This window comes from Rhinolophus sinicus, unplaced genomic scaffold (genome assembly GCF_057876585.1).
Source record: "Rhinolophus sinicus isolate RSI-liver-muscle unplaced genomic scaffold, RSI-T2T HiC_scaffold_19, whole genome shotgun sequence".
Lineage (NCBI taxonomy): Eukaryota > Metazoa > Chordata > Mammalia > Chiroptera > Rhinolophidae > Rhinolophus > Rhinolophus sinicus.
The window spans coordinates 799,134-814,699 of NW_028290710.1; the positions used below are offsets into that span (position 1 = coordinate 799,134).

At 44.5% G+C, this 15,566-nt stretch overlaps 1 long non-coding RNA gene across 1 annotated transcript; it reads right to left on the reverse strand.

The window, feature by feature from the left end:
* Nucleotides 1–6,953: 6,953 nt before the first annotated feature.
* On the reverse strand, nt 6,954–13,965 carry LOC148754402 (uncharacterized). Its single transcript, XR_016020112.1, has 3 exons — nt 13,820–13,965; nt 9,151–9,260; nt 6,954–7,148 (listed from the first exon to the last, which is right to left on the reverse strand). It is a non-coding gene; the product is annotated as an uncharacterized LOC148754402 (long non-coding RNA).
* Between the last annotated feature and the right edge of the window lie 1,601 nt (nt 13,966–15,566).

Consider the following 15,566-nt stretch of genomic DNA (forward strand, 5'->3'; position numbering starts at 1 on the left):
TCCCCACCTGGAGGACTTACTGGGAAGTGCCATGAGAAAGAAAAGAGGCTCGGTGGGGCTTCTTCCACACCCTTTCCCAAGAACAGCGGGGAGAGAGCGAGAGGGTTGTCTCAGGGCCAAATGCTTCTGGTTTGGGCTTCACTGAGGGCCCCTGAGGCCTCCACTAGCCTGAGATCCTCCTGGGAATGGCTGTAGTGAGAGACATCGGGATGTCCGGGAAGGGCGGGTGGGGGGAGCCCAGCAGATCCAGTGCTAGGAAGGAGCTGCCTCTTTCTGGGAAGGATTTTGATGCAACATCCCACCCCTTTTCTCCCCCTCCTGTGCACACTGCACTCCTACTTCCGGCAGCCCCAGCTTGATTCTCTGGAAGGCACTGGGGAGGAGATTGTGGCCTGATTCTAATCAGAGGCAAGGGATGCAGGTTGGAAGCTGGAAGGCATCTTGCTTCACTTGGCCCTGAGCCGGTTTGCTTAGCAAGGACTCGCAGCCAGAGGCACCCCCCCCCCCCGCCCCAACCTTTGCTAGAGGCCTTCTGGGCTCTCAGTCAACAATATTGAGAAGAGCAGAATTTTTGATCCCACCCTACAACTGCCAAGGGAAGTTCTGCCCGAGGCAGCTGTGGCTCGTTCATTCGTTCATTCATTCATTCAGTGGCTGAAGATCCCTCTGTTCCTCACCCTTCCGTCTTCCTCTTGAGGAAGAGGCTTGGTGGTGCTCCCAGGTGGCAGTCCTGTACCCAGCCTGCTTCTGACTTCAGAGCACCCTCCCTCGGCCTCAGGCCCTTGGGTTCAGGCCACCCAGGGCTGAGCTGACCTCAGCCCAGTTTACAATGTGGTGACAGAAACCACCAGCGGAAGGAGGCTCCAGCCAGAGAGGCGTAAAACGGGGAGAGGAAGAAGGAAAATCTGTACTTCAGGCATGACAGACCTGCAGGAAGGTCATCATCAATGAGCTCATGCTCTGATGATGACATGCTCTGTTCTGTCCCCACAGGCTTTTGGAAATTGGAGAAGTTACTAAAAATCCATGTTTCTACTTTTCTTGACAAAATAAGAGATCTAGCAACCCTGAGCCTGAGTTCCACATGGCAGCCATGGCTGTCAGGAAACCTTATTGTGGAAGCTCTCTTCACGAGTTCCATTACTTGCCTGCTCCCCACGGGTACCTATGATCTTATTCAGGGCTCACCATCACCCTGTGAGGCCAGGAACATTAACCCCATTTTACACATGAAGAAAGCAAAGGGAGAGGTCCATAGCCTCGCCCAAGGTCACAGCCAGGGAGAGGTAGAGCTGACACCCTCACCCCGATTATCTGCCTCCAGGTCCATGCTCTTTGCTCCCCCTCAGCTTTTTCCTGCTCAGAGAGCTGGTTCTCCCAGAAACAGGATGGCCTGGATGAACCGCAGGTGTGGGCAGCACGTCAAAACTTGGCTACCCCAGGCTGAGGCCTCTTAGGCCACCCCAGTCCTGAGCTGGGCTAACCAGCTCTCGGCTGAGGCGCCACACGGAGCAGGGAGTGCTCGGTCAGGCTCCGGGTACCTTGGCCTGGGGACACTGACCTCTGGTCAGTCTAGCTGGTGTCGCCTTCCTGGCTTCTCTCCCTTTTGCCAAGCAGTCTCCCTCTCAAATTTTGCTCCATTTGGCCTTCCTGCCACACACTGGCGCAAACTGATGGCACAACAGTCTGTCAATCACAGCACAGTCCAGTCCAGTCAGGCTCCTCGAGTCTGGCCAGTCATCCATTCTCCTCCTGGCAAAGGCTTGCTGACCCTTTTCCTGCATGGGCTTGTCCAGTACTCTCTCGTAGTTTCTAGGAATGAATGCAAGGCACACCTTAGGGTCAAAGTGCCGGAGGAAGCAGGGTAAGTGCTTTCTAAGAATAGCTCAGCTATGTATGGTACTCTATAGTTTATAAAACCCTTCCAGATCCATGTGTATTATTTGGTTTTGACAACTTTATGAGCCAGACAGAGCAGCAATTGACATATATATATCATCTAGGAAAGGGCACAGAATTCTGAGTTCCAGTCTCAATCCTGCTACTTACCTTGAGCGCGTTCACTTCATCCTTTTTGGCTTGTATTTCCTCATTGATTAAAAAAGAGAATAATCTCTTCCAGACAAGGCTACTCTGCTTTAACCCTATGTAGTGCTCTTCACATCGACCGCCACGTGATGGGTCCCCTGGAACTGTGCAACGGGTGAAACTCCTCATGTACATGTCATAAGGATTAAGTGACAGACTTTATGTGCTCACACAAGGTGACTAACAAATACTTGTCAAGCAAACGAGTTGCTCACTCAGTCATGATGGGTTCTGAGGGGAGCTCACAGGAAGAAGGAAGTAGTAGTGGCTCCCTGTGGCTGCTCTTCTCTGCATTTCCTGCCCATTTTTCTGTCTCTTGTCAAGTTGCCCTTTGACCTAGGCCTCTGGGCCCCCAGCCGGCTGGATGCACAGACTTATCTGTGGGGCCTGGAAAGCTGGGTAATGACCAGCCTTCCGCTGACTCGCACTTTCCTGCTGGGGCTGGAAGCTACAACATCCAGATGGCTAATTGCTTTGTGCCTGTTTCTGCAAATCACAGTGATTCACTGTCCCTGCTGAAAACATGCTCTCTTTTCAAAGATTTAATGGTTTCCAAAATTAATTTAGCCTCATCTGTTATCCCCCTGCCCTTCTGCACTATTCCCTCCCCCCAACACCCTCCTGCGCCCAGGATGGAGCTTTCTGCTCCAAAACCCCACTGTCCCTCTGCAGGGCATAGTGGAGAGAGGTGGGCAGCACAGATCCCTTTCTGGGGTCACCTGAACAGCTGCCGAGTGTGGAGTTTGGGGGTAGAAAAGTCCAGGAGGGAAGGGCTGATGTTGGTGGCACGCTTATCTCCCTCCCTCCTACCCGCTTTTCGCCCCCCAGAGCACGTCTGACACTGCTCAGATGAAAAACTCCAAGAAATTCTCATTTGCACGGCTTTGTTTATAAAACTTCCAAGATTCATCTGTGTTTTACATTTGAGGGATATGGTTCATTTTGTTTGCTTTCGACAGCCCATTATGGGTCCATGAGACCTGGAGGGAGAACCCTGCCTGACAGGCCAGAAGTTTACGACTTTACCTCCATCTGATTCTAACTTGTTTCTTGACCACCTGTGGACCTCTGCTCATCCCCAGTAACAGAAAGGTGATAGAATTCCTCCCTCTACTGTCTATTCACTTATTTATTAAACATTTATTGAGACTCTCTCAGTAGTGGGCTTGCGCTGGGGCCTGGAGCGGCAGTGGTAAAAAAGCACCACAATCCTGGCCCTTCAGAAGAAAAGGCCTTAGGCCCGAAGCCGGGTCCACTGCATGTTGTCATTGGTGGCTTCTTGCTCTAGTTCTATTTAGCAGTTTTAGCAAAATCTTTGCCCCAAAGCTGTATCTTAACTGGCCTTATTTTCTACTGATCTTCCAACCCTGCAAGTCCTCAAATTCTGGATTCCTTTTACCCTTCATCCCCTCTTACAAAGCAGCCAGTTCTTTTCTAACCCCTTTTCTGTCTTGTAGAATGTTGTCAAAGGTAGACAGCAATGAGCAAGGCACTCTACTAAACATTCTGTTTCACAGCCTCTTCAGCAAATCTACAAGTTCGCTGGGGACTAAGCCTTCCAAATGTTCACAAATGACAGTTTTTCAAATGTTGCACCACCACAACACAGAGGTCACCATTTTTCCAGCCTCCAGTAAAACTGTCCTCACCATTCTCTGGCCAACACCAAAGCCAATATCCCATATTATGGCCATTTCCTTCTTTATTTTGGCATGGCAGTACCTCAATTCTGTGTCGCAATTTCTGTTCACAACGATTTTCCGTTAGAGCATTGATGCTGTTACTTCATTCTAGCTTCTGTTGTGGTAGATGAGAAACCTATCATCAGGCTGATTGTTGTTCTTTTTAGGTAATCAGTTATTACTCTTGCTTCAACTTCTTCTTTACTGAGGTTCTCTAGTTTCATTATAATGCATCTGTATTTCCTCATTCCTGAAAAATTCTCAACTGTCATCTTTTAGAAAACTGCCTTTTTACTACCTTCTCCACTTTCCCCAGAATTCTTTTTTGTTTCTGTTTTTGTTTTTCCTTTTTTTAAAAATGTGTGCCATTTATTTTAAGGAATGGAACACAGACACATCCCCAAACTGGGGGTGGGGTGGAGACATCCCCAGAATTCTTGTTATAAGAATGTTGGCATGTCTTTTTGATCCCACCTCTTATATCTTTAGATATGATCTAGGAAACTTTCTTACTTCTATTTTCCAAATTATTAATTCTCTTTATCTGTGTGTATTCTTATTTTATAGTCACCTGTTCCTGTTTCATATGTAATATTCCCTAGTTTACTTCTTTAACGGTTTTTAACATATTTATTTTAAGTTCCTTTTACAATGCTCTTTATCTAATTCCTGGGTATGTGTCCTTCAACTTTGGAAGTTGTAGATGGTCTTTCATGGTGATACACTTCTGTATATATTCTGTATTTCTTGTGTTTTAGTTCATATTGACTAGAAATTATTTTCTGTGGGCATTTTCTTCTGAATGTGCTCTGGATTGAGGAGGCCTCCTTATGGAGAAATTAGTGAATATCTTTGCCCAGATACTTTCAAATACACTGATTCTGGAAAAATGATGTCTTACAATATTGTTTAGGTTATTGGTTTTGCACTATTTGGAAATTACAAATTTAGACCCCACACCTGTGCACACAGACTGGAACTGAAGGTTTCATTCTTCTACACGCAACTCTGATTCTACCCCAAGCCATAGGAGGAGATACTGTGGTCTTAATTCATGGATGGGTCATGTGTTCCTGACTCCTGCCTTTATGCAAAGGATCAACTTCCTAAGAGAAAGTGTTTGTCAGGTAAATGTTTTGAATATTTGCAGGTATTGAAATTGTCTTTATTCTTCTCTTGCATTTATTTGATAGTTTGAATGGAAGTAGAATTTTGGGGTAAAATTATCTTCCCTCAGAATTTTAGAACTATTGTTTCTAGGACCCACTATTGCTTTGCGATATCAACTGTATTTCTGATTCCCAGGAATTTTTTATTAACTCATTTATTTTTCTTCCCGAATCTCCTCTTTTAGAATTTCGTTATTTCCCTGTTATTATGGAATTTCATGATACCTCAGTGAATGTTTTCCATTCTTTATTTTGCTAGGCACTTAATGGTCCTTTCAGTCTGCAGTCTTAGGAATTCCACTTCTAGGAAAGTGGGCTTTAGGCTTTGGAAAGTGACAAAGATGAGATGGGTATAAAGCTTCAAGAGCTGTAGCTTGAGGCTTCCAATATCACTTGCCAGGTGATGGGCCAAAGTGGCCAGAGGCCAATCCCTAAACCCCACCACCCCTTTTAGAAAAACTGCTTTCTATCTTTAGCAAAGTATATAGAAAAAAATCAAATATAACCTTTTTTAAAAAAAAATTTTTTTTTGTTTTTAATTGGGGAAGGGGAACAGGACTTGATTGGGGAAGAGTGTGTACTTCCGGGACTTTTTTCCAAGTCAAGTTGTTGTCCTTTCAATCTTAGCTGTGGAGGGTGCCGTTCAGCTTCAAATTGTTGTCCTTTCTGTCTTAGTTGTGGAGGGCGCAGCTCAGCTCCAGGTCCAGTTGCCGTTGTTAGTTGCAGGGGGCGCAGCCCACCATCCCTTGCGGGAAGTAACCGGCAACCTTGTGGTTGAGAGGACGGTCTCCAACCAACTGACCCATCTGGGAGCTCAGCGGCAGCTCAGCTCAAGGTGCTGTGTTCAATCTTAGTTGTAGGGGTTGCTGCCCACCATCCCTTGCAGGAGTCGAGGAATCGAACTGGCAACCTTGTAGTTGAGAGCCCGTGCTCCAACCAACTGAGCCATCCGGGAGGCAGCTCAGCTCAAGGTACTGCGTTCAATCTTAGTTGCAGGGGTTGGGGTTGGGTAGGGGGAGCCCACCATTCCTTGCGGGACTTGAGGAGTTGAACCAGCAACCTTGTGGTTGAGAGCCCACTGGCCCATGTAGGAATCGAACCGGCAGCCTTCGGAGTTAGGAGCACGGAGCTCCAATCACCTGAGCCACCGGGCCGGCCAAATAGAACCTTTTATATTAAAAAATACCTCGTATATAAAAGCCCTCCCTATTTGTTTGTAGTCTCCTTTCATAGATACTTTCAATTCTTTTAGCTGTTTTCTTCTGTAAGTTCTGTTTTAAAAAAACATTCTTATGGTTATACTGATATTTCATGACACTACATGGGAACAGCTCTGCTATGGTAGCCTTGCACATATCCAAACAGGCCACAGAGACTAAGGTTGAACCACAGCTAACCTGAGTCTTGGCATAATGCCTAAGGATCGTCCCAGAACAGGGGAGGATGGGAGACTTGTAAGCCGCTGCTAAGACGCTATCTGCGGCTGACTTGTGTCTTCCCTGGCAGGCCCTTAAGAGATTGGTTTCTCCTTGCCTTTAGGTTCTGATGAGATAAGGGGCTTTCTGCCTTGCCCCCATCCTCAGGGCTTTAGGTAATTCTTTTTTTCTCTCTTGACTTTCAAACATTGAAATTTATTCTTGACGTTCTCTAGTTTCACTGTCAAGTTTTTATAGTATCTCGTTTCTGGAAAACTCTCAAATATTCTTTGAAAAAAATTACTTTGTATCATTCTTTCCATTTTTTCCCAGCATTCTTATTATAGGACGAGTACTTCATTCACTTGGCTCAATTTACTGCTGAACAATGGCATTGCATAACTACGTTCCCTCCGACTATGTTTTTTCCTGCAGTTAACAGTTGCCATAGTTTTTCTTTTGCTTAGTTTCTTTTCAATAACTATTGCAAATAGGTATTTTCAAAATGTTCTATATGTATCTGTTAAACATCTAGTGATATTTTTTCTAAATACCAAGAATGTATCAAATAATCTTTCGACTCATCCTGCCCCCCACCACCTACCTTCTATAGTCTCTGTTATCTTGCTTCAATTTGGAAGCCTTGCTCTGTACACCTGGGGCACAGGTGTCATCTTAGGACGTCCTTTTATCCGTCTTCTCTTTTGGGTTGCTCCTTTGTTTTCTGAAGTCCCTTTGTTCCTTGTTCTTGGCTGAGTCTTTCATTTCACTGAATCACATCCTTCAGTATGTTCCTAAGAAAAGGTGTGTGGGAGGTAACATTTTTGAGTTCTTACATATCTGAAAATATCTTTATTCCACACTTATCCTTTTTGGATAAGTATAGAATTCTAGGCATAATAATTTTCACTCAGAACTCTGGTTTCCCAACACTGCTGTCCTCCAGCATTCTCTCCTGCTGTTGAGATGTCCGATGCCATAGCGTCACACTCCTTCACACATGATGTGATATTTCTCGCTGGAGGCTGTGAGGTGATTTCTTTTATCCTGGCATTCTTAAAATCAAAATTATTGCTTTGGTATTTTCCCCTTCATTCTACTGGACATTTAGTGGGTACTTTCAATTCGAAAGATTTATTTATGTCCTTCATTTCTGGGAAATTTACTTAAGTGATTATTATTTAAAAGAAAATAATTTCCTGTCCTTTGTTCTCTCTGTTTTCTGAAACTGCATATAGGTGCTGGAACTCCTTGAATAATCCTCAAGCAATCTCATCTCTCCTATTTTTCATCTATCTTTCTAGTCTACTTTCGTTTTTTTTGGGGGAGGGAACAGGACGTTATTGGGGAACAGTGTATACTTCCAGGACTTTTTTCCAAGTCAAGTTGTTGTCCTTTTCAGTCTTAGTTGTGGAGGGCGCAGCTCAGCTCCAGGTCCAGTTGCCAGTTGCTGGTTGCAGGGGGCGCAGCCCACCATCCTTTGCAGGAGTCTAACCAGCAGCCTTGGGCCTGAGAGGACATGCTCCAGCCAACTGAGCCATCTGAGAGTTCAGGGGGACTCAGCTCAAGGTGCCATGTTCAACCTTAGTTGCAGGGGGTGCTGCCCACCATCCCTTGCGGGAGTCGAAGAATTGAACTGGCAACCTTGTGGTTGAGAGCCCAGTGGCCCATGTGGACTCTTACCGGCACCCTTTGGAGTTAGGAGCATGGAGCTCTAACCACCTGAGCCACCGGGCCGGCCCCTCTATTCTGCTTTCTGGAAGATTTCTTCCAATTTTATTTTCCTACTCTTTTGTTGATTCCTTTTTTGTTTGCTATCATGTTTTAAAATTTCTATTGCTGTTGTTCATTCTCTGACTATTTCTTTTTCATGCCATCCTATACTTTTTCATGCGTGTGCATCTTCTTTTAGATTTCTGAGGCTATTAGTTAAATGTATACATAAAAATACAAAGAATTTTCTTCTTCTTACATTATCTCTGTTTTCTGTAAGTTCATTTCCTTCCTTCCTTCCTTCCTTCCTTCCTTCCTTCCTTCCTTCCTTCCTTCCTTCTCTTTCTCTTCTCTGTCTCTCTGTCTCTCTGTCTCTCTGTCTCTGTTTCATTACGTTGGTTTCTTCCCTGGGGGATACGTTTTGTGGTGATCCTGGGCCAGCCAGTCCTGTGTGGCAGGCAGTGATCATTAACATGATTGGCAGCTGTGTGTGTGGACAGGGATTTGATTGGTGGGCTTCACACTCAGGCCATTTCATTGGGAGACCATGAAAAGTCAACACTTAAGAGGACTTTTCTTTGGGGCTAGTAAATTTTTCCAGAGAAGCTCTTCCAATCTTCTTTCCAGGGGACATATATACCTGACAACCCCTTTCTGGGAGTGGGTAAGGAAAGGAGTCTGGCAGAGGGCCCTACTATTCACATGTGGACTTCCACTTAATTCCCCTGTTTTCACCCAGGCAGCTGCCCACTACTGTTGCCGGAATCTTTGAATTTGGGATGCTCTGGTTCGATTTCTCTAAAGAAAAAAATCTCCAATGTATGGCAGGGACACAATTGCCTGACTCTGTGGGATTGGGAGGGAATCTAGAGTTGTAATTTCTTCATATATTTCTTTCAACCTCTTCCCGAGAGTGTAAGCCATCCTTTAAACTCACTTCTTGCAGAACTTGCTACTTACTCCCCAGCCCCCTGCCTCTCTGTAGCTTATTGGGGGAGAATCTGCTGACTCCTCACCATCGGTTCCCTTTCCAGGCTCTTCCACGTCTTAGTTTTCTCTACTCAATTAATTCATTTACTGTACCTCCAGCCACTTTCAATCATCCAAAGACTGAACTCTCTTGTCCACTGATGTCCTCAATTCCATTCTCTGTATTCTCATGGGTCTATACTTTAAAAAAAATTTTGTGGGACCTGTGGAGGGAGAGGAGATAAAGGCATATGATCAATTTGTTATCTCTAACTGGAAGTCCTTACTTTAAAAAAAAGTTTTCAGATTTTATAAATAGCACACACTTTATATAAAATTTGAGCAGTACATTAAAGCAAACACTTAAGGACTGACCATCCAGAAATAATCAATATTGACATTTTGGTGTATGGTACAATCACCCACTTTAAAAAAAAAATAAGCTTTTTAATTTAGAATAGTTTTTTGAAAAATTATAATGGTACAGAGTTCTCATATACCCCACACCCAGTTACCCAGCGTTTTCTATTAGTAACATCTTACATTATGTTGATTGACAAATATATTTATAGTAGGTGTTTTGTCACCATAAAGGATTTATTTGGGAAAAAGAAAAGGTTGCAAGCCAATGCATGTAGACATGGCAAGCCACGTGCACACTCTGTCCTGCATACCATGGCGGGGCATTTATAGGAGGGTAAAGGAAGTTAAGGGAAGGGGAAGTTAGAGCCATAGAGCTTTATTAAATAGAGTTCTTCCTGTAGGGTTCTCGTGATTGCGTAGGTGAGAACTTCCATAAGCCCTGGCTCCTCCTGTAGAATTTTCCCGACTGATTATGTTTGCTTAAAGTTCCAGTTAGTCTTTATCAGTTAGTATGGTTACGTTTGTGATAATGAACCAATGTTGATACACTGTTACTGTTTTCAGATTTCCTTAGTCTTCCCCCAATGTCTTTTTCCTGTCGCAGGATCACATCCAAGATACACACATTATTTAGTTGTCGTGTCTCCTTCAACTCCTCTTGGCTGTGACAATTTCTCAGATTTTCCTTGTTTTTAATGACGTTAACATCTTGGGGGAGTACTGGTCAGATCTTTTGTAGAATGTTCCTCAGTTGGGATTTGTCTGATGTTTTTCTCATGATGAGACTTGGATTTTGGGGGGAGGAAGACTACAGAGATAAAAGCACCATTCTCATATCACACTATCAAATTCACTGATTACTTCTGATGTTGAACTTGACCACCTGGCTAAGGTGGTATTTGACAGATTTCTGCCCTGTAAAGCTCCCCCTGGTCCTTTCCATATTGTAATTTTTGGAAGGCAGTTGCTATAGGCAGCCCACATTTAAGGATGAGGGAGTTATTCCCCACCGCCCTGAAGGCAGAGTATCTACACAAATTATTTGGAATTCTTCTGCATGGGAGATTGATCTATTCTCCCTCATTTATTTCTTCGATTATTTATTCATATCAGTATAGATATATGGATATTTATTTTATACTTGAAGTTTTAATACAACAATACTTTACTTCTTTTCTTGCTCAAATTGTTCCAGCTTTGGCTATTGGGCAGCTCTTTCATTTGGCTCCTTTGTTCTTTTGTGTTCTTTCCCCCCATCGTTGTGGCGTTTTTGAGCACTTCCTTACTTTCTGGCACTATAAGGTACTCCTAGATGATCCGGTATATTTTCAGCCCCAGTTCTTGAGATTTATCATTTCTCCAAGGCTACCTAGTCTTTTTATTGGAGAATGGCATTAGAAACCAAGATCTGGGCTCTAAGCGTGCTTATTGCTACTGGGATGTCTAGATCCTCTCGGTTGACGCATGCATAGCAACGAAATAGATGTCTGTATAAGTAACTGACACATGTACACATATTTATAAATATTTGCATATGTTACCATCTGTAGCTATATTAAGTTCAATATAAATACATGGATCTAATACACGGATCATTCTAGCCTTCTCTTGTTTACCTGTAAACATCTACTCCAACAATAAGAAACCTGCCCCCCACCACCTACCATCTATTCACTTTATTATTCAATTCCAGTATGTATATGTGTACTGTCAACCACACATTTTTTAAAGTAGGAATTCATTTTAATTGTTCCCAAACTACTTATTTCACATGCCCAAGATTCCATATATGGAATGTGTGACTATATCTGTGACTATATGTCACACATGTGTAACTATATATGTGACTATATATGTGACATATATCACTCTGTTCTTACAGTCTCTGCTGTGTCCCAGCCTTCTATTTGCCAAACTAAAATGCCAATTCTTTTTTTTAAAAATAAATTTTATTGGGAAATATTGGGGGACAGTGTATTTCTCCAGGCCCATCAGCTCCAAGTCATTGTCCTTCAATCTAGTTGTGGAGGGCGCAGCTGAGCTCCAACGAAAGCCTGAGTTTCCTATTTTCAATCTTTAGTTGCAGGGGGCGCAGCCCACCACTCCATGCAGGAATTGAACCGGGGAATCTTGTTGTCGAGATCTCGCGTTAACCAACTGACACATTCCTGCCGCCCCTAAAATGCCAAATCTTGCGTCATGTCCTCTCCAGGTTTTGGGTTGGTTGTTTTTCTCTGGCCTCCCTGCTGTTGAAATGTCCTTCTGAAGTCCACTGACAAGAAATGCATCAACCCCAGGCACTCCTGGAGTGACAAACTCTTATCTACCAAAAGTCATCAGACCTGGATGGTTGCCCAGGCAGTGCGAAAGGCCGGGCTTGCCTGTGCTGGGAGAGAGGAGTGTGTTCTCTACCTTCCTCCTCACTAGACAACGTTCTCAAAAGCCACTTTGGCTGCAATGAGAGAGAACAGCAGCCCTTAAATGTTGTGTCCCCATATCACCACACACCACACGCCCAGGGAAACACTGCTATAAATAGCATTATGTCGCCTCACAAGTCCACCACAGCTAGCTAACCCAGATGTGACGGACACCTGGTCAAGAGGAGAGACCAGAAAAATGGATCAAGACGAGGAGAGGAAGAAAGACAGTAGGGAAGGGTGGTGATCATATTAATAATATTTATAATTAATGATTTTAATACTTACATTTGCAAAAAACTTCTCCATGCATGGTCTATTTATTTCATTAAATATAACAACTCAAAAAAGTATACATTTAGTTCATTTCAATGATCTTATGGGTTAAATTGGCTTTTGTGGGTCCTAGTTTCAGGGATAGGCACATGACCCAAGGCCAGCTCTCATGGGCCCAGCGACTGTTGCTAGAACTATTGGAAGCATGTTCTTTTTCTTCTGGGATTGTAAAAGAAGTGTGGGTGCGTGTTCAATATATCTAGTTATTTGTTTGCTTATTTATTTGTTTATATGAACAGAGGAACTGGAGGAAGTACCCCAAAATGAATGTTAACATCAATTTTTGGTGGTAGGATAATTGTTGATATTTATGTTTTTTATACACTTACATATTATATATTTTTCTATAAAGTAGTATATTATATTTATATTAACATACATTTTTCTGTTATAAATTATTGTTTTTAATTAGAATATATTTGTGTTATAAAATATAAATATATGGTAACATATTTATATGTTCATATTATTATATAAATAATAGATTAGCATAATTATTACACTAACATAAGGCAGAAGTGCTTTAACGCCAAATGCCCATTTATTCCTTCCCTTGATTACTGTCTATGCCTTCCTGGCAGGACATATGTCCTTAAGCCCAGGATGATCCAGTTTCCGAGAACAGCTTCTTCAAAGTACATTATTTTACCTTTCAAAGTAAAGTATTTAGGAAAACGAAAATTTTCAAAGTAAAACACTTAAGAACTAAGAGGTTCTGCTGCTTTCGTGCACGTCCCATCAGACCTTAGGCCTGCTCAAAGCACAGAGTGGAAAAGACCGGTGAGGTTCTGCTCTCTTGGAGGCCTGGCTGTGGCAAGGACCAGGCGTGGATATGACAGTCGTACCTGACTTTGTAGTCCTTTTAGAAAGATCTCAGGGGGCTTAAGAGTGGCTTTGGCGCTCCAGGTATCCCTGCCAGAGGAAGAGATCACAATCCCCAACAAAAGAGAAACAGCTCAGTCCCAGCCCAGCCCTTTCCTGGGCTGCCTCCTTCAGTGTCAGTGAGGACTCCTGGGAATTCCACACAGATCAAGCCTGCTCCCCCCCACTGTGGACACGGCCCCTCCCCTCAAAGCATAGCTTAGGCCAGGCTGCAGCATGTAAGCAAGCCCCGTAAACCCTGAAGAGATGCCATTCGTTCTGAAGAAAACCACTTTTTACAATTGCAACCAGCCTGTAGCTTCATATTGCTCTGAATCATGTTGTCTCTTTTCCAGAATAGGTTTAAAGTTTCTCGAAAACTCCTTTGCATAACCCAAAGACCTATTAAAATATTTTCCAAAAAAACAAAAGGGATTATTCCCACAAGAACAATTTGCTTCCACCTCCACAGGAAATAGAGGAACTGGGATTAAAAACCCAAATCCATGCAGTTTAGAAGAGCACTTTGTCCCCCTTTCTCACCACTGCAGTTTTCAAAAATAGTGGAGACCACTTTCTGTACATTCTAGCATGTACCTATTTGGAGATGAGACTGAGTCTGTGAGAGGCCGGGAACCATGGGAGAGACGCAGGGGGAAGGAGGTCAGTGGACACCGACACCCCCCAGTTTTCCCAAGACTGGCACGTTACATCCTGGAATCAGATGGGTGGAGAGAGGCACCTGCTCAGCTAACTGTGCGGTCGTGGGCAGTTCTCCCAACCTCTGAGGCTCGTTGTTTTACCTTTAAAGGAGGTACCCGGAATAGATGACTGTTTAGGCCGCTTCCAGCTCCAGAACTCTCCACAGGTCAGGAGGTCAGAGAGGCAAGGGGCTCGCTCCCCAGGTATAGGTTTCTCAGCAGGTCTCTTCTCTTCCCGAATTGCATCACCACGGTGCTGCCAAGAGTGCTTTCCACCCCCACAGGCGACTACATCTCCCTCCTCCCTCTCCCAGAATCTTAGTTCTGAGATAACACCCTTTTGTTCTCCCTGCCACTCCACACCCAGGGGCGAGGGAATGAGGAAACGCTGGAGAAAGTGCTGCCTATCTGACGAAAGTACTAGGTGAGAGGCTGCCCCTGTGCTCCTCTTGCCTCCCAGGGCCCCCACCCAGTTCAGGCGGCCTTTCTGGGCTTGGCTTCCTGGCAGGGGAGGCTCGCTCGCTAGGAGGGTGGGGAAGGCCCTTGGTGCCTAAGTCTTCATCTTGTGAATTTATTAGGGATTTCTCCAAAGGAATCGTCCAGGGAGGAGGTGGGCATCCTTTAGTGGCTTCCTACCAGACTCACAATCAGGTCCAAACTTCTTAGCGCATCCGGATTCTGCAGAATCTTGTCTCCGCCTTCCCTGCCAACCCCCTTCTTGCTCTCCTCTCCCACACGCACTGAGCTCTAGTTCCGCAGAACCACTACAATCCCCATAACGTGTTACGCATCTTCATACCTTCTTTGCATATGCCTACTTTCCTCTGCCTGGAGTGCCCCCGCCACTTCTCTTCTTAAAGCACCCCTCCTCGTCCTTCAAGACCCTACTCAAAAGTCCGACACCACTTCAAAGCCTTTCTTGCCTCCCCAGACAGGTCGGCGGCCCCGTGCTCCAAAGCACAGGGTTCCTTCCATGGCTCATCACCCAGTAGGATAATTATTAGGATTTGCGTGTTTAGCATCTGCCAGTTGCTGTGTCATTCACCTTTGGAAACCAGGCCAGGCCCTGATAATTCCTCAGGAAATGATTGTGTAAGAATGCACACCATATCTGCTGGATTTGTGGGATTTTGAATAGCAATAAGGGAATGCTTCTGTCACCATGGACATTCCCTGGCCCACAGTGCCACCTCTCCACTCAAGGGTCATATATTTGTGAGTTTGTGTATTTCACATCATTAGTAGGGCACTCCTCAGGTAACTTTACATCTGATTTATTTATTTTACACATTAACCCGTGGGGACAGAGCCAGGAGTGGCAGTTTCCAGGCTCTCGGCCTCACATAGAAAGGTGCTGGCTCAGGTAGTAAATGGCCATCAACTGTGATTGGATGGCCATCCGCTGTGGCTAGTTGGCTGCTCAAGTGTCAAGTGGCTGTTGGCCACTAATATAATTGCTGTGGCTACGCTAGCAGAAAATGGGGGCTAGCAAGAAGATGGTGGCTGAGCTGGCAAGGGCGGATTGCCGTTAGGATGGCGGGTTGCGGACAGTGTGGATCCAGCCTGCAGTGAGAGTATAGTGCTGCCAGCGAGAGATAGTAGTATGACTCCCCCATCTATGGCTCCGTGGGCGTTCCCTTTTTGGCCTCGCCATATCCTGTGTTCTTGTGTGGGGAGCAGGAGCTGAGACCCCGCAGGCTGCTCAGCACGACAAACCCTATGGGTGGTTCTTATAGTTACCACCATAAGATAAAGAAATTAAGATAACAAGAGATTAAAGTTTACAGTTTACATGCATGGTTAGAGTACATGCATGACAAAGCTGGGACTTGAACCCAGGTATTCTGGC